Source organism: Dreissena polymorpha, chromosome 3, assembly GCF_020536995.1.
Source record: "Dreissena polymorpha isolate Duluth1 chromosome 3, UMN_Dpol_1.0, whole genome shotgun sequence".
NCBI classification, from domain to species: Eukaryota; Metazoa; Mollusca; class Bivalvia; order Myida; family Dreissenidae; genus Dreissena; species Dreissena polymorpha.
The window spans coordinates 30,406,748-30,424,802 of record NC_068357.1 but is presented as its reverse complement, the minus strand read 5'-3'; the positions used below and the strand labels follow the sequence as shown (position 1 = coordinate 30,424,802).

Genomic DNA, 18,055 nt, shown 5'->3' with positions numbered 1-18,055 from the left:
TGTGTTAAATACTTTGTCGTCACCAAAGTAATGTAAAGCAATTAGTGATGTTCAAGATCTGATACATGGTATTATATTGCACATTTTTGTATGTCACATTTTTGAAATATAAAAATTGACTTAACAGTACGAATATACAGTTTTTATTGTTAGTATGTCAGCATAATTCGCGAGCCCAAATGTGATTGCTTTAAAATTCGCGTTCAATCTACTACAAGTCTACTTATTTATTTTAATCTATGTTATCTGTATGTCCTCTTACAATAAAAGGGGCCTTTTCACGTTTTGGTAAATTGACAAAATTTAAAAAAACGTTGTTTCAGATTCGCACATTTACGTTAAAGTTATAATATGTGTGAGGAAACAGTTAAACTGAACATTAACCATTCTCTAAAATAGCCATTATATGCATCATTTGATGATATAAAACCTGAAAATTATAAAGCGTTGCAACGCGAAACGATTAAATAGTTTGGAGAGTGCTGTTTTTGTCGTTAATTTTGTGAAACTACGAGTATTGCTTATATAAAGTATAAAATACACCATTGTAAGAGCACGGATGGCCGAGTGGTCTAAATGGGTAGACTTTTACTCAAGGACTCCGGTGGTCAGTGTTTCGAGCCCTGTTGAGGGTAACATTTTTTTTTCCTTTTTTGAATTGCATGCTTGTTTTTTTACTGGAGCTTTTTAGATCCAATATTTACATTTATCAAAATAAATCATTTAAAGAATAAATTCAATACATGCCAAAATCTCTGAAAAGTCCCCTTTAAGATGTCAATGTAGTTTCATCCTGCCATTTTTTGTAGTTTTTAAGGGAAATAATTCTAAATTGGCCTTTCACCTGTGATTATCAGTTGTCTGTAAAAACATCATATGTTATAAATAATATGGGCAATAATATAACAGTTGTTAATTTAAAGATTCAGCATAGGATTTTAAATAAATAACCATACCATAAATACTACCACACAGTGTGCTTGCAATACATGTTTTACATCGTCTTATTTATTCGGTTGTTCAACGCTAAAGGGAAGTCATCCAAGCGTATTTATCAAGCTAATAGATGTTTATTTACTAAGTTTACAGGATAAGGAACATCGCAAAACCGTGCTGTTAAGCTCACCGATGCACACACTTTATAAAATCTGTTTAATAATACGCTTGTAAAAAATATGATTTTATTTGGGGAAAACAATAATAACAGTTACATTATTTTCCATCAAAAACATTTATCTTCGTATCAAACTCTTTATATTTTGCTTGCCGCAATTTACAACTGATATAGTATGAAGAAGGTTGTGGAGAGGAACTCAAATTGTTTTTCGCTGTGAGTAATTGGAGCTTATCTTTAGACGCATATGCATATGCATATATCTACATATATGATGTTCATATAATCAACATTATTTTATATGTGAAACGTCTAACAAAATGTGTGAGTATATTCGAAACACATCATAACTGTAACAAGATAGCATGTGTTTGATTGTTTGATGCATTCATTCGTCATTTTCTGTTCAATGAATCTGTCCTACTTCAGTCTGTTAATACCATGTTGTAAACGTTGAGAAATTCCTTTTACCGAATGACACAGAATATGCATGTATCTGTGATGCATATATTTTAAGCTTTTTTATGTAGTGTCCACAAACGCTTATACTAACGAGGTCGTCAGGCAATTTAATGCATTATGCATAGTAACGCAGTTATATGCGGTGAAAAAAGATATTGGCTGAGACTACATTTGACATTTGAGCTGATTTTTTATAACAATTAGTTTAAGAGAAACATAAGGTAACTGGACACATGTATATATGAAAATATATGTATGTTTACAAACAAGTGGGATAACCTTAGTGATTGCTTTTATCGCTGTTTTATCGTACATTTTCTTTTCAAAAAGTAGCTTCCGTTTAAGAACAACATAGTGTTATGCATACGATATATATGTTTTCCTAATCGATCTATGAAAGCATGATGTTTACTGTTACGTCGTTATCATAATACCAAGTTTAGCGACATATGTTTATTAACCAGATCATGTTTAATTTAAACCTATTTATTTTAGCCCGATTGCATCGAAAGCCTAAGGCTTATATAAATGCTCTCGAGTCCGTTTCCTGGGCCTAGAACCAGTACTTGGTGTCTTTGGGGGAGATCTAAAGAACGCTCCCACGGTGGGGATCGAACCCGTGACCTCCCGGTCGCTAGGCAGATCATGTTTGATTCACTTACTTATCAAGAAAGGTTCTTGTAAACTTAGCATGTGGAATCTTTTTTTTAATACTTTACGCTGGTAAAGACGCATCTTATTAATTGACCATACATAACAAAATCGTTCTATACACGTGCGTATTCAGGTGAGAAGTGTTGAACCACCGTTACGCTATTGTTACGACCAACAAGTAAACAACAAGGCCATTGTATGCAATCAATATATTTTCTTGCTGTTAGAGACAAAACTCACAAGCTCTTCTTATCCGTAAAATGTTCGCTTCAGGTAACATGAAAAACTATAAGGGAAGATAACTTTTGCCCGTGTATGGTTTAGGAAACAGTCAACTTTAACTGATATTTAACACAATGTGGCTATCAATAGATACACTGTTTAAATAGAATGGTATACAAATAAACTCTATATTGAAAAAAACATTTATATTTAGAAAGATGTGTACCTAAATATACACTATTGTTTGGGGGGCTAGAACAACGAAAGACAACTTTTTACATTTACAAAATCAATTATAATGATTCACAATTGTTTCAAAGCTTTTTTACCCACTAGTATGTGAAGTTAGTTTCCCATTCGCATTCGCATCCACTAGGGCATATATAAAGATCCCTTGGATTTTCTTTCCCATAGGTTTTTAATTTTCGATTGTTTTTATCCATGGGATTTTTTTTTGCAATAATAATAATGATAACGATAATAATACTAATAATAATATTATTATATTTTGTCTATTTTTATTATTTTTTGATTATGATGATGATGGTGAGGATGATGATGATTATGACGATGATGATGATGATGATGATGATGATGATGATGATGATGATGATTGCATTTTTGCATTTAGAAACTTGTATCCGACTTAAGAAATTGTACAAAATCATATTGGAAGAAAAATCCCATTGGAAAAAAATCTCATGGGACAAACATTTCTATGGGATTTTTTTAATTTAAAAAAAAACACAATTTAATAAATTAAAATCGCGTTAATGGTTTATTATTTGATGAAATATAGTGCTTCTGGAAGTTTCATGAATAAATCACTCAAAATAAGAAAAAAATCTCATGGGATATTTTTTCCCATAAACAAAGTGGGATTTTTTTTAATAACATTGATCGAAAATGAGCACAAATGCTTTTACAGTGCATAAAATAAGTACTTAAGCATAAACAAACGTATTTTTGTTTCAAAAATCCAGTGTGATTTTTTTTCCCCATAAAAAAGCTGGAAAAAAATCCATGGGAAAAAGAAAAATCCTATGGGAAAATGCAAACATTCCATGGAAATACCAACTTTTCAAAAACATTTCTTAGTGAAAAAAAGAGGTCCTGAAAGGCCCACAGTCGCTCAACTGAGATCAGGAGAATGACCTGTTCATTGCAGCCCCAGATATCAATAGAACAAATGTTCTAACCAAGTTTCATGAAGAATGAACAACAAATGGCCCCCTGGCGGCCATGTTTTTTAACAGACTCGAGCCACTTCTGAACTCGTCCAAGATATTATTGGAAATCTAATGCAGTGGCCCAGATAATTATTTTGGAAATAGGGTTTTCACTCTTTGATTTTGGAAAATAGGGTGATTTCATTCTTGAAATAGGGTGAACTGGGTTATAAAACGACGGATTAAGTAAGATTGAAAACGCATGTATATCGCCGTAAATAATTTTGTCAGACGCTTTATTTAACTATGAAATCAACTCCGCAGAGAGATTTCCTGCTCCATCATCCAGGTGCTTGCTGAATGAAAGCATTGCCTCGTTACGATAATACTTCAAAAGAGAAAATACCGAAAATGAGCAAAGCATTTTCGATCGAAGCAATTGTATTGTACGCATCACATTTGACGAATTTGCGTATAAGTCAAATTGGTTGCGTTTTCAATACGCATGATATTGTATTTCTGTGCGTTTTTAAACATTTTAATAGGGTAAAAGACGCAGATACGCAGCTTAACTGGGGCACTGCTAATGACAAAGTTTCATGAAGATCCAACAATAAATGTGTCCTCTACAGTGTTAACAAGGCAAATATTCATGACGCACAACAAAAGGTGATCACAGAAATTCACCATGAGCCAAAAATAGTATACTCATAAAGATTGTCACCATGTGTGAAGATCAGCAAGTGTCATTCAGTTTGAACTAAAATGTGACTTAAAGAATTCACAATGTTTCACTATAAAAAACTGTGGAAGTGCTGTCTAATTCGCTTACGCAAGTGAACCGGTCACGGGACGGTTACAATTTATGTAACTTTGCGAGCACTTATGTAATAAAGAAATATTTGTCGAGTCTAATTAAAGAAAGCTTAGTTCCGGTCATGATGACACCACTGACTGGTTGTAATTCAATGAACTAAAGGCGTCCAGTTAGATACGCCTGAATACACTCAAAGAATTAATCTATAGGTGAAAAGCAAAGCAGCTTTAACGAAAATAACTAACTTGTATTCTAAGAACTAGAAAAATAAAGAACAATGACAGACGATTAAGAGCAGGTACAAGCCAAGTCTGAAGAATCTAAGCATCGTTAAAAATGAACAAATGCAGCAACTACCTTAATGAATGTAAAAAGAAGCCTGTTTAAACTTTACTCTTATATAAAATAAGGTGTATTTTCTCAAACCGCCATTGCTATGAATATTAGACCGGTTATATTTAACATTTGTATACATTTTCTGTACATATTGTATCATATAACAGAATGGAATAGTAACATTATATACTGTGAACTCATAACAATCCAATATTGAGTAAGGAGAATATTCATTTCCATGTCTATTTATATCTATGTTTTCAGTAAAATAAAGTCATATCTATGTTTTGAGTAAAATATAATTATAAACTGGAAAAGTGGCTCCTTTTAAAGTCTCGTAATCAATTAATTAATACTGTTATTTTTCAGTCAGATTCAAATTTTATGCTAATTCATAAAGGCATTTGCATACAATTATCATAATCTAAAACTGCATAAATTGCATTGTGTTACAGATTATGAATTCATATGTAGCTAAATTGTAATTTACAAAATGAAAGGAATTATGACCTGATTACTTTCTTAAGGATATATAGTGAATATTCCAACAGTTTGTGCAAGTAGATTATCCTTTAACATGTACTTTGTTTCCTTCATATCAGATTATTTGCAAATTGATAATATCATAATCTCAGACAATTACAACACTGAACAGCACATTTCATCTTTCTTATCAGTCATAATCAGCACACACAGTGCTGGCTGGTCACAAGCAGATATCAAATCACTCTGCTCCCCAGTGTTTTATTGCCTAGCAATTATTTACGGATTTCTCCCTTCATGATAAGGTGTTTGGTGAAAATGCTGCCTTATCCTTTTCCTATAACATCTCTGGGGAACTCTGTAGGGGTTTTCTCAAAGATGGCTTATCAGTAATAGTTCCCATTATAGATTAGTTTGCTTCAAACTGATAACAAATGTGACAAAACAATAAGTACAGATTTACACAAGAAATTACAAATTAGCCCAACATGTCATTATACTAGAAAAATATGCATTTTGAAGTATGTACCCTTTAAGTGTTTTAAAACCAAGGGGTCTAACAAATTCCAGAGATGAACTAAAATAGATTAGATCAGCAGGTTAAACAAGGGATTTAACTATTACAAAGTATGTACAGGATATTATCTTAAACATTATGGCTCAGATGCTTGTGAAATAGACTGTTCACATGTTTTTACGATATACATATAGAGAACACTGCCCCACCCCCCTGGCGACCATGTTTTTTCACCCATTATGACCATTTTTTAACTCGTCCGAGATATCTACAAAATCGATGTTTAGAAAACAATTATGACGATTCGGCAAAAATTGTGACTTCTAGAGTGTTCACAAGCTTTTTCTACTTAATAAATATAAGGAAAATGACCCCCCCCCCTTGCAGCCAAGGTTTTTACCGATCCAAACCATTTTCGAAGTCAACCGTCATATCCAGAAAACAAATGTTCTGACCAAATTTCATGAAGATTGGACCAAAAATAACAGTGTTTATTTTAAAAAGGGAATGTCCAATCATTCCCAAAATACGTACGGGAAAATATACTTTTTCATGTCCATTTTGATGTGATTTATTGACATTTTTTGGTTGTAAATTAAACAAACGTAAAACAAAGTCGTTTTTATGATTATTCAAGTCTCTTTTTTCAAAGTCAAGCTGATAAGCCAACATAACAGAAAATAACAACAAATTCTAGAATCAAATTGATAAGTTGGCGTATCAACTTAAAAAAAATCACAATTAAATTCAAAATCAATTTGATAAGCCGGCAAATCAGAAAATATTAAAAATCAATTAAAAAATCAATTTGATAGGCCAGTGTATAATTTCTTTTGGACCATTTACACATACATAAAATGCATTTGTTAAGCTGGCGTATCATTTCTTTTGGACTATTTTCACAAAAAGAAAATGTATTTGATAAGCTGGCACATCATTACAAAAAGTAATTTAAAGGGACTTGTTCACACTTTGATAAATTGACAAAACTGAAAAAAAATATTTCGGATTTGCAAATTTTCATTGTAGTTATGATATTTGCTTTAAAAAAAAATATACCAAATTGTTTCCATGCTCTAAAATTTCCATTAAATGCAACTTTTGACGATTTAAAAACCTGAAAATTATAAAGCGTCTCAGACGCGAAATGAGTTATTTTTAGTCAGAAATTGTGAATGGGATCCCAACTAGTATACCAGAATGCAGCCTGCGCATGCGCGCTGCGCTTATCCGCTTTTGGTATACAAACAATGCATCTCATTTTTGTGATCGAAAATATAAAAAAAGAGAAACAAAAGCCGGAGCCAGCGACATCGCTCGAATTTATTCAATCTTGGCGACAAGACCGAGTGTTTGCAGAACCATAGGTATCGTTGGAAGAGACGAAGACAGGGTAATGGCTTAAACACACGAATTGTAAGTCATATTTTAGAAGCTACGTTTAGTTTTTGGCAAGTGTTGCCTGTTTACAAAGGAATTTTAGCAAAAGTTTGGATAGGTATTTAGTTTTATTGTATGGATATATTACTCTGCAACGAAACCAGATACGCACTGATAACATAATTTGTTCATTGCGCGTTTTAAAATAAGCCTTTATGCCCCTATGCCAAGATGTTCGTATCAATTTAATCAAATTAATGAATTCGTTATAACTTATAAGGAACACTCCAACACGAGTCAAATGAAGCATGAAATTAATGATAAATGATGAATTATGAATGATTAATTTATTCGGTATATATTATATTATAAAATATACTGGTATGCAAATGTATATGTTATATTATGTAATCAATTATCATGATATGATAATATGATTATACAGTTTATTCCCTGATTTTAACATCAACTTTGTTGTTTCTTTAAATTGATATGTGATCAATTTTATATTCTAAAACAAACCTTTTTAAGGATTTAGGAAGACGTGCCGGCCAAACTATTGCAAGTTTGACTGTTCAGCATAATGTTAGAACAACAAACTCTTCACCTATGCACGGTCATCAGCCCCCGCCAGGTCCTGGCCTGTCATTTGTGTCACAAGGAAGTACCACACCTGGCCCCGAACATGTTTTGCAATCGAAAATCGATTTTGCTTGTCATTGAAAATGGATTTCCATTGTAGTTGATAGGCAAAAATGAAATTGATGTCAGTTAAAATCGATTTTCGATTGCAAAATCGTTTTGTGAACACGGGGCCTGGTCATGTGTCAGGAATTGGAGAGATAACATCTTACTTAGAGTATGCAAACAATCTTGTCTTAGCATATTTTAATTGATGAAATAATATATTGATATTCAATAAGTTTCTATGTGCTTCCTAAAGTTCCTTGGTAATATAATTGCTTTATCATTTTTTTTACCAGAAACTTTTAATGTTATGAAAACCAGAGGATATCCGATAGCTGGTTTGTTTTCTGAACCGTTCAGATAACTTGCATGGTGATTGGTCATTAAATTATTTGCCATTCTCCTCCAATCTCTAGTTGTACAGTAATTGTCAGTTAGTAACTCAAGTATGATAACTTCATCATATAGTAAGCTCAAACTGGTGAATCAAGAAGCCAAGAGAAGTATTGGTAGGTTCATAAGTTAATACTGGTGAATCAAGTAGCCCAGAAAAGTATTGGTAGGTTCATAAGTTAATACTGGTGAATCAAGTAGCCCAGAAAAAGTATTGGTAGGTTCATAAGTTAATTCTGGTGAATCAAGTAGCCCAAAAAGTATTGGTAGGTTCATAAGTTAATAATGGTGAATCAAGTAGCCCAGAAAAGTATTGGTAGGTTCATAAGTTAATTCTGGTGAATCAAGTGGCCCAGAAAAGTATTGGTAGGTTCATAAGTTTATACTGGTGAATCAAGTAGCCCAGAAAAGTATTGGTAGGTTCATAAGTTAATACTGGTGAATCAAGTAGCCCAGAAAAGTATTGGTAGGTTCATAAGTTAATTCTGGTGAATCAAGTAGCCCAGAAAAGTATTGGTAGGTTCATAAGTTAATTCTGGTGAATCAAGTAGCCCAAAAAGTATTGGTAGGTTCATAAGTTAATACTGGTGAATCAAGTAGCCCAGAAAAGTATTGGTAGGTTAATAAGTTTATACTGGTGAATCAAGTAGCCCAGAAAAGTATTGGTATGTTACCTGATTGGCATGATATGAGTAAAATAATGTTTAAAATAGCAAACACATTTTATACATAGTTTTTATGAAAAGTTTTAGTGTACATTTCAAAATTACAAACATGCTTATATGTTATTTCAGAGTAAATTGAAGGCAGCCAACAATTGGACAGTGGTGCCAATCAATGAAAAGAAGGGATACACGTACATGCACTGAGTACACAGAGATCATCAAGGAAAAAACCCTTCGATCAAAGTTCCTTTTTGATTCAGCTTATCCAAAGCTGATTGCCTCTACAATTGCCCCTTCTATATCCACCTGCGTCTAATGAGGAGCTGCAATATCCAATAGGTCAAGGGCAAGCAACCCGGAAACAATATGAAGATTTACGCATGCAAATTGGTACATGGTGTATGAAACTATGTTGTTTTAACTAACTTCAACATACCATTATTATGATTTAAAAAATTGACAAAGCTGAAATCAATGATAACTGACTATGGGTAGGAACATGTTGTGTGAATTTGGCAGCATGGTTGTATAGGATGTATACCATTGAGTATGAAAGTGCATGTGTGACCCTGGCTGTTTTTTCAGTCAGTAGATGACTTTAGTATTTGAAATGATGCTTGAATTTATTTGTGTAATATGAAGGCGTGACCAAATGTGTGACATTATGGTCGACTGTCTTGTCATCATCATGGTGATAAAATGTGATTTTAATAAGTGCACTGCTTATAAACATAGGGCAGAAATATCATTAATAAAATACTGATGAACATAGCATACAAGTGCCCTGAAATGCCATGAGAATATGTATTTGAGTTTTAAGTGTGTAAGGTATTGTGAATTTTGTTAATTGTTTTGTTATAAAAATATAGGATCCAAAGTATTCAATCATAGATCACTCTGAAAAAGAAGAATAAGTAAAAACCTTGTCTGGCAAATAACTACATAAAACAATGGGTCAAGTTCCAAATTTTGTTGTCACAAGTCAAGACCATTAACAGGAATTGTTGACTCTTATAGGTGTTATGTATCATGATTTGTGTTAAGTTTTTTATGGGAGACATATGATCAAACATGGTGAATTAATTGTTTTGTTATTACAATAGAGGATCCAAAGTATTTGATCATAGGTCACTCTGAAACAGAAGAATTTGTGAAAACCTTGTCTGGCAAATAGCTAAATAAACACTGGGCTCAGCATTTTCCTGATTTTTTTGTAACAAGTAAAGACTATGAAAAGGAATTATTGACTCTTTTAGGTAAAAGCTACCATAGTCAATGTTGAGTGCGTGCTGCACACAACATTTGTTTATGTTCCATTAAAAATTACATTAAAGCTCAATGCTATATATAGATTATGTATTGTTTTCCATTGTTTATCAGTCTATAAACAACCATTTATTGTAATAGCCTTACATAAACTGTCATAAAGATGATAAAGTGCTGTTTATCCATAAATAAAAAATTGGTGAAATTCAGAAATAATTTGTTCTGTCAAATGTTGAAAGTTGGAAACATTTATTCAAAATGTTAGCAATTATAGTTTTGTTTCATGAATATAGAGTATTATGTTTTGTGTTCATTATGTTATGGATTTTTTTGTTTTGGTTTAAAATGTTTTAATAAATAACATGAAGAAATAAGATGCTAGTTGTTCAATTTTGATTTATTATTACATGTATATTACACAGCAAAACATAACTGCAAGAATGTTAAGTGAACACCTTATTATAATACATGTTGAGTTCAACACTGAACAAAAGAATATGCATCAATTAAAAACGACTCATAATACATTAATTTATGAAACTGCATCATGATTCAAAAGTTAAAGAGCATATAGACAGCTAAAACCTAAACAGGTGAGCCTTGCCCTGGGAAAATGGGGCTTAATGCATGTGCGTAAATTGTCGTACGAGATTAACCTGTGCTGATCATACCAATCAGGCAGACAATTGCTGCTTTATTGTATTTTTTGTTGAAAGGGAGTCTTTTAGAGAAAATCCAGATAAGGCGGAAAGTGTTGCCCCTGATTAGCCTGTGCAGTCTGCACAGCCTAATCATGGACAACATTGAGTACATGCATTAAACCCCCTTTCCCAGAGCGAGGCTCAAATATTTATTAAATGATTTATTAAGTCTTCCACATAACATCTTTTAAGAAACTTTCAGTAAAACATGTTTATTTGATGACAGGCACGGCAAAATCAGTAGTAAATTCATAGTATTCATTTGTGTTACATTATAATACTTACATATTGTTGCTGCTTATAAATGTGGAAAAAGTTTGAATATGCATTGCTAAAATACATGTTAATTTTCTAAGAACTGCCCCTTTTATTTAAGGAATACTGTATGTATGTCCCTGTTATAGTTCTGACAAAAGAACAAGATAAATAAATAATGATTAATAGAACAGTAAACTTGGTTTTCATTTTGTATACAAAGGATAATTATGTTCTTATTATTTAGACTATATTGAAAGAAATAAGATTACATCATTTAATAAAGAATGCATTACTGAAGATTCAAATTTAAAACAACCGTTTATCCACTTAAATGTTGCAAGCAGTCTTAAACAACAAGACTAAAAAAACTGTTAACAATAATTTTATTAACTACTTCCTGTCAAAAAAAAGGCAGTAACAGTTTTGTTGCCATCCCGTTGAAATTGTCCATGTATCCAAAGGATGTACTGTGATCAATCTGTGTCCTCTACATCTTCAGTGCTAACACGTTGTTCCGAAACGTTTACTGGATAAGGAGGGTGAGAGGATCAGTCACCACTTAACCCTTTTTCTGAAAAATATGAACACATAAAAAACTCAAAACCCCTTGCTAAATCTATCTATATATATATATATATTTGCTGTTATTGTCCAACTTTTAAGATGCAGAACATAATGGCCACTGTTTCGACAGTAAATGAGTTAAATTTTCTACACTTTTGATTTTAAGCTGAGACAATTACATGAGTAGTTTTACGTGTTCTATATTCATATTACAAGCAACAATATTTGATAAAGATAAAATGCATTACTAATTCCGTTAAACAGGCCCACAGACAAATAAAATATTTGATATAGATAAAATGCATTAATAATTACGTTAAACAGTCCACAAAAAAATAACATATTTGAAATAGATTAAGTGCATTATTAATTCTGTTAAACAGGCCCACAGAAAAATAAACATGAAAAATGAGTCATATTCAACAACAGTAAACATACTGGTCTCTGGCTTGTACAGTATTGTCAGGCCATGCCACAACAAAGCTGGTCTTCATCATAGTCTACCAAATGGACAATTCTTGCAAACACACCATCATGGTTAGCTTGAGGATGGTCCAAGCTGGGCCAGGACAGGCTGTCAGTGATAACTGCTGACTGTCTGGCAGCAATTTCCTTCAACAGCTCCTATGCTTGCGTATAAGTAAGGTGGTCTATGATATCCTTGAAAATACATTTCTGCATTTAACAATAAATGTTTTGAACATAAAGCTAAGAATTTTGACACAAGATGTAGCTACATGTACATATAGAATTTTTTATTTTTCATGACACCATTTTTAAACATTCCTGTCATTTTTTTTTTGTAAAATTTCAATATTCACCTAGTGTAGTGTAGGATCATTTTTTAAATTCTTTGCTCTTGTAGCAACACAGTTTTACATACAAAGACTTTGTTTTATATATCAACAATTAGTGCGTTGAACTGTGTTTTTTTCTGTTTCCATTCAAGAATATTGTGAAATGACATAAACAATATTCAATGAAATCTCAACTTGCCTGAATATCTGAAAACATTATCTACAAATTATTTCAATATTCTCAAATGAAATCAACAGAAAAAAATGCAGCTAAATAAGTATATCTTTTCTGTTTCTTGTACCAAAGTGACAAAATCCAGTGATCCCTTCTTCATAAACTTCTTGGTTTAATTATGGTTGTATCCTATTGAAAAAGTAAATACACAATTTAAACCACTTTTTAAACCAATTTATGGTCTCTATTAAAAAAACTGAGTTGTGAATATGTGGTATTATTATCTAATAAGTTTTCTTCGACATTCAGGAAATCAAATATTGAGGATATTCAAAACAATTGAAAAAAGAGGAATATCCAGAATATTCTTGGCTTTTACAAATATAATGATACATGCATTTCAGATGACCTGTATTTGATTTATTCAAAATACAATGTACTGTTGAAATACACATTTATCAAAATATATACATGATTTGATAAATTAACAAAGAATATAAAGATAAAATACTTTAAATAAAGAAACAATAAGATGCACGAAAATAAATTGGGGCGAGTTGTCTCTTGGTTGGATCGATTGACCATATGTTTGATGCGAGTTTGTTTTGGGGCAAGTTGGTATTGGGGCGAGTTGTCTGGCGCCAGCTACATGCATTTGATGCCATGAATTACTAAACTGTGTTACTATTTTCAAAAATATGTTGGTTATTCAATTTATTTATAAAATAGCTGTGCAGAAGAAACTGATATAAATACATTAACCGTTTGCATGCTCGGAAATTTGTCATCTGCTAAATGTCATCCGCTGAATTTCTAAAATTAACCATTTCTTTGATTTTTTTCAAAGAATACTATCAGAATACCAAACAATTTGGATCCTGATGAGACGCCACGTTCTGTGGCGTCTCATATGGAACCAAACTGTTTGCAAAGGCCTTCAAAATTCAGTTCCAGCGCTTAAAGGGTTAACTATGAGTTTTGGGCTTACATTAATAAACTACCAGTACCATTCAAATGCATTTTAGTTAATAATAAATGTCATTGTCATATAACACACAATAATGAATCTGTCAATAAATGCACAGCATCTTGAATTTCCTGCCAACAAATAATGTTGTCACTGCCAGTTATGAGGAAAGAAAAAGATACTGTAACGTTTAAATGATCTTAGTACTCCAAGGCTAATGAAAAATTTAATTTATTTGCGCGAATACTAAAGTTAATTCTGTATTCAACTTGGCTTTTAATTTTAGTCTCTGTGTAACTTAAGTGTAAACGAGAGAATCAGTATTTACGCGTTCTGTGATGTATATGCATATACTTATGTAAAGAAAACGAATCATTTATCAGTTATACTATTTTAATCTACATTTATAAAAAAACAACATACGCACTATTGAGTTTTGCAATAAAAAAACCCATATTTTACTTTCTTCCGTGTTTGACAACACAGATTCCGCCATATTTGTTGTTGTTGTTGTTGTCACAATGCGTGTTTATATTTAAATTTATATTTAAAATCTATATTAAGTCGGGGGAGAAAACCGATCCAAGGGTCAGTGGTTCGAGCCTTGGTGCGGCTTACTTTTTTCTTTCTTATTTTAACTTTATTTTTGTTTTATACTGGAGCACGTTATTTGCGATGTTTAAATTTATCAATTTAAAGCTTTAAATGAAAAACTTCAAAAAAAAGCAATTTAAGTGTGAACAAGCCCCTTTAAAATAACATTGCAAGTCAATTTGATAAACCGGCGTACCATTTCTTTTGTACCGTATCCACAAAAAGGAAAATCAATTGATAAGCCGGCGTATCATTACTACAAGTAACTTAAAGTCACATTTTGTCAATTTGATAAGCCAGCGTATCATTTCTTATGCACCATTTACACATAAAAAAGCAAATCAATTTGATAAGCCGGCGTATCATTTCTAATGTACCATTTACACATAAAAAAGCAAATCAATTTGATAAGCCAGCGTATCCATTATGTTCCATATACACAAAAAGGAAAATCATTTTGATCAGCCTGCGTATCATTTCTTATGTTCAATTTACACATAAAAAAGCATATCAATTTGATAAGCCAGCGTATCATTTCTAATGTACCATTTACACATAAAAAAGCAAATCAATTTGATAAGCCTGCGTATCATTTCGTATGTACCATATTCACAAAAAGGAAAAATCACTTTGATAAGCCAGCGTATCATTTCTTATGTACCATTTACACTTAAAAAGCAAATCAATTTGATAAGCCGGCGTATCATTTCTTAATGTACCATATTCACAAAAAGGAACATCATTTTGATAAGCCCGCGTATCATTTCTTATGTACCATTTACACATAAAAAAGCATATCAATTTGATAAGCCGGCGTATCATTTCGTATGTTCCATATTCACAAAAATGAAAATCAATTTGATAAGCCCGCGTATCATTTCGTATCTACCATTTACACATAAAAAAGCAAATCAATTTGATAAGCCGGCGTACCATTTCCTATATACCACATACACATAAAGGAAAATCAATTTGATAAGATGGCTTACCATTACAATAAGTAACTAAAAGTCAGATTGTAAGTCACTTTGTTAAGCCGGCGTATCATTTCTTATGTACCATATACACAAAATAAATAGAAAAATCACTTTGATAAGATGGCTTACCATTACAACAAGTAGCTAAAAGTCAGATCAATTTAATAAGCTGGCGTACCAACACCTTAAGTAAACCCAATTCAATAACCGTGGAATCATTTCTAACTGACGATTGAAAGAGCAAAAAACCGTTTGATAAGCCAATGTATCAATTCAATTGACAATACAAAAGAAAAAGAAAATTCCTTTCATAAGCCAGTGTATCATTTCTAAGACAAGCCAGCTTAGCATTTCAAGATGAAAATTTGATCAGAATTAACATAAAATTTATATGTTGGCATTTCATTGCTTATTGTTATATTAAACAAAACGAGACTGAATTTGTAAGTTTGCATATTTATAAAGGACAATTGAAATAAAACTAATGATCAATGCCAGTTTATTATTTTAAATGGATAATTCAAAAACTATAAACTAAACATATCTATGATAGGCTAGATTATCCTGCTTTTAATCAATTGAAAGGAAATAAAAACAATCAATTTGATAAGCTTTCATTTCAAGTGGCCAATTCAAAAAATACCATCAACCAGGCCTATCATTTCTATATCCTATGTGAATGTTGAATCCTAAACAAAAGTTATTTTGCAGAACTAGTTTGTTTGTAATCACTGCGGCTTCCAATTCATTACCTATAAACCTTTTTGAAGAATCTGGTCTTGCTTGAAAGTGTTTTTTTACTGACATTTGCTATTTCAGAACATCATCAAATTCATACTCAAGTGTATCAGGAAAACGGATAAAGATAAAAACATTAATGAGAAATAAAAATAAATAAGAATATTAACATTCACTACATACTACATTATTAGTGCAATCACAGAAAAATTTATACATACACCAAAAAACCAAACAAGGAGAGAACAGTAAAATCAAAACTGACAAACAGGAGAAAAACATGCAAGTATTATCCATTAAAAACTAGACATCAGTTTTGTCCAAGCAAAGGACAGTTGTAACATATTTAACACAGCATATGACGATTTAAGAATTAAATCCACCTCGAAATGCATAGCCATCGAAAACGAAAAACTAAGAAAGCCAGGCGGATAAAAACAAATATGCATATAAGAATGGAAGAAAATTCTATCAAAAATTTAAACCCTGTATGAACAAAAAAACGTCAGCACCAAATAATGATATATCACACAAAGTAATCTGTATCAACAGCTTCAGAACCATAAAATCTAAAAATATGTGTAGAATAAACCAATGTAGATAAGAGAATAGCAGTACAGAACTTTAACCTGTAAAAAAATATTAATTTAAAATAAAATGCTGAAAATGCACAAAATTAAGATCAAATTACATATCATAAAACCAGATTAGCACATTGGTTGATACCATTTCTTTTTAAAGCACTCGAGGCATTAACTACTTATGAACAGGGGTACAGCACATATATATTAAATATATAATATATCATAAATAATATCTATAACTTGAACATCAATTCCCAGCACTCTAATACTTATGTTCACAACAACCGATCAGAAAGTCTCTGCAAAATTGTATTTTTTTTATTTCAACAGCAGGTTACAACTATGTCTGTAATATGGGTCGAAACAAACTAGCTGGCTTTAGAAGAGGCTGACCAAGCACCAATGTATTTCATGCCTTTATTTAATACAATCTCTTGGCACTCTACAAAATGTCTGATCACAGTGGAACTGTACTAGCACATCTGAAAAATAATGCAAATGTTATCGAACATGAATCATTGCCTTTGTTTTGTACCTGTCCAAATATTGCATGACAAATCTAAGTAATCTGATGCAAAATCATTCTGACAAATATCATTGATCATTTTAAATATTTATGGACAGCAGTATGCTCATAATCAGGGCTTTTCCTTCTTTCACTGAGGCAAATATAAATCCCTATCGTATTCAACCATGTCTACTATTTTCCTAATTCTAAATCACAAATTTCCTGAACAAGATACAATTTCCAATGATCATGTGTAATAGATGAAATACGGTATAAATATGTAAACTTGTTTTAGTTATTAATTTGTAATAAAAACTTTAAAATGCTTACATTAAAATTCTAAAATACATGCATAAATTAAATGCTTACATTTAAATTATGATATTCACGCATCATACATGAAAATAACATGGTATAAACAATTAATAGAACGAAACCAATGTAAACAAAAAAACACATGAAAGTCATTTTAAAAAAAATGGACCGGCTTAAGCCCCTTCCACATTCTCATTCTATCAGCCTTAGGTAAACCCCTGGACAGGCCTGATTATACACATCAAACTGAAAAAATCCTAAATTTAAATCAAATGATTACAACTACAAACTGATCAGTCATTCTAGAGAAACTTTTTGAAGAACCATGAAAGTGTTATGCTTATACACATTTACTTCACGAAACTATATAACAGATCCAGATTTACAAAATACTTTAAGTCAATGAAGGAACCATTGACAAAAGAGTGACCGATTTATTGAAACATGAAAGGACAATGCCATAACAATCTCCTTATGCGTGGGGAAAAATAAATGGTACATTAAAGAAACTAACCATGTTTTAACACTTTTGTTACTGTAGCTGATAACCAGGATTCATTTCCATCCTCATCAACCCATTTTGCCTGTACATCATCACCTTTGCTTATGTCACACTGGAAAATAATAAACTATTTTTAGCTTTATTGAAACTATTTTTTCCCTGCAAAATATCTTTTATAACTAACCTTTGTTAATGCACTCCTGATTATCT

The 18,055-nt window shown here is 31.8% G+C and overlaps 1 long non-coding RNA gene across 1 annotated transcript; it reads right to left on the bottom strand.

The window, feature by feature from the left end:
* Window positions 1-10,544: 10,544 nt before the first annotated feature.
* On the bottom strand, window positions 10,545-12,462 carry LOC127873498 (uncharacterized). Its single transcript, XR_008046187.1, has 2 exons — window positions 12,127-12,462; window positions 10,545-11,695 (listed from the first exon to the last, which is right to left on the bottom strand). It is a non-coding gene; the product is annotated as an uncharacterized LOC127873498 (long non-coding RNA).
* Between the last annotated feature and the right edge of the window lie 5,593 nt (window positions 12,463-18,055).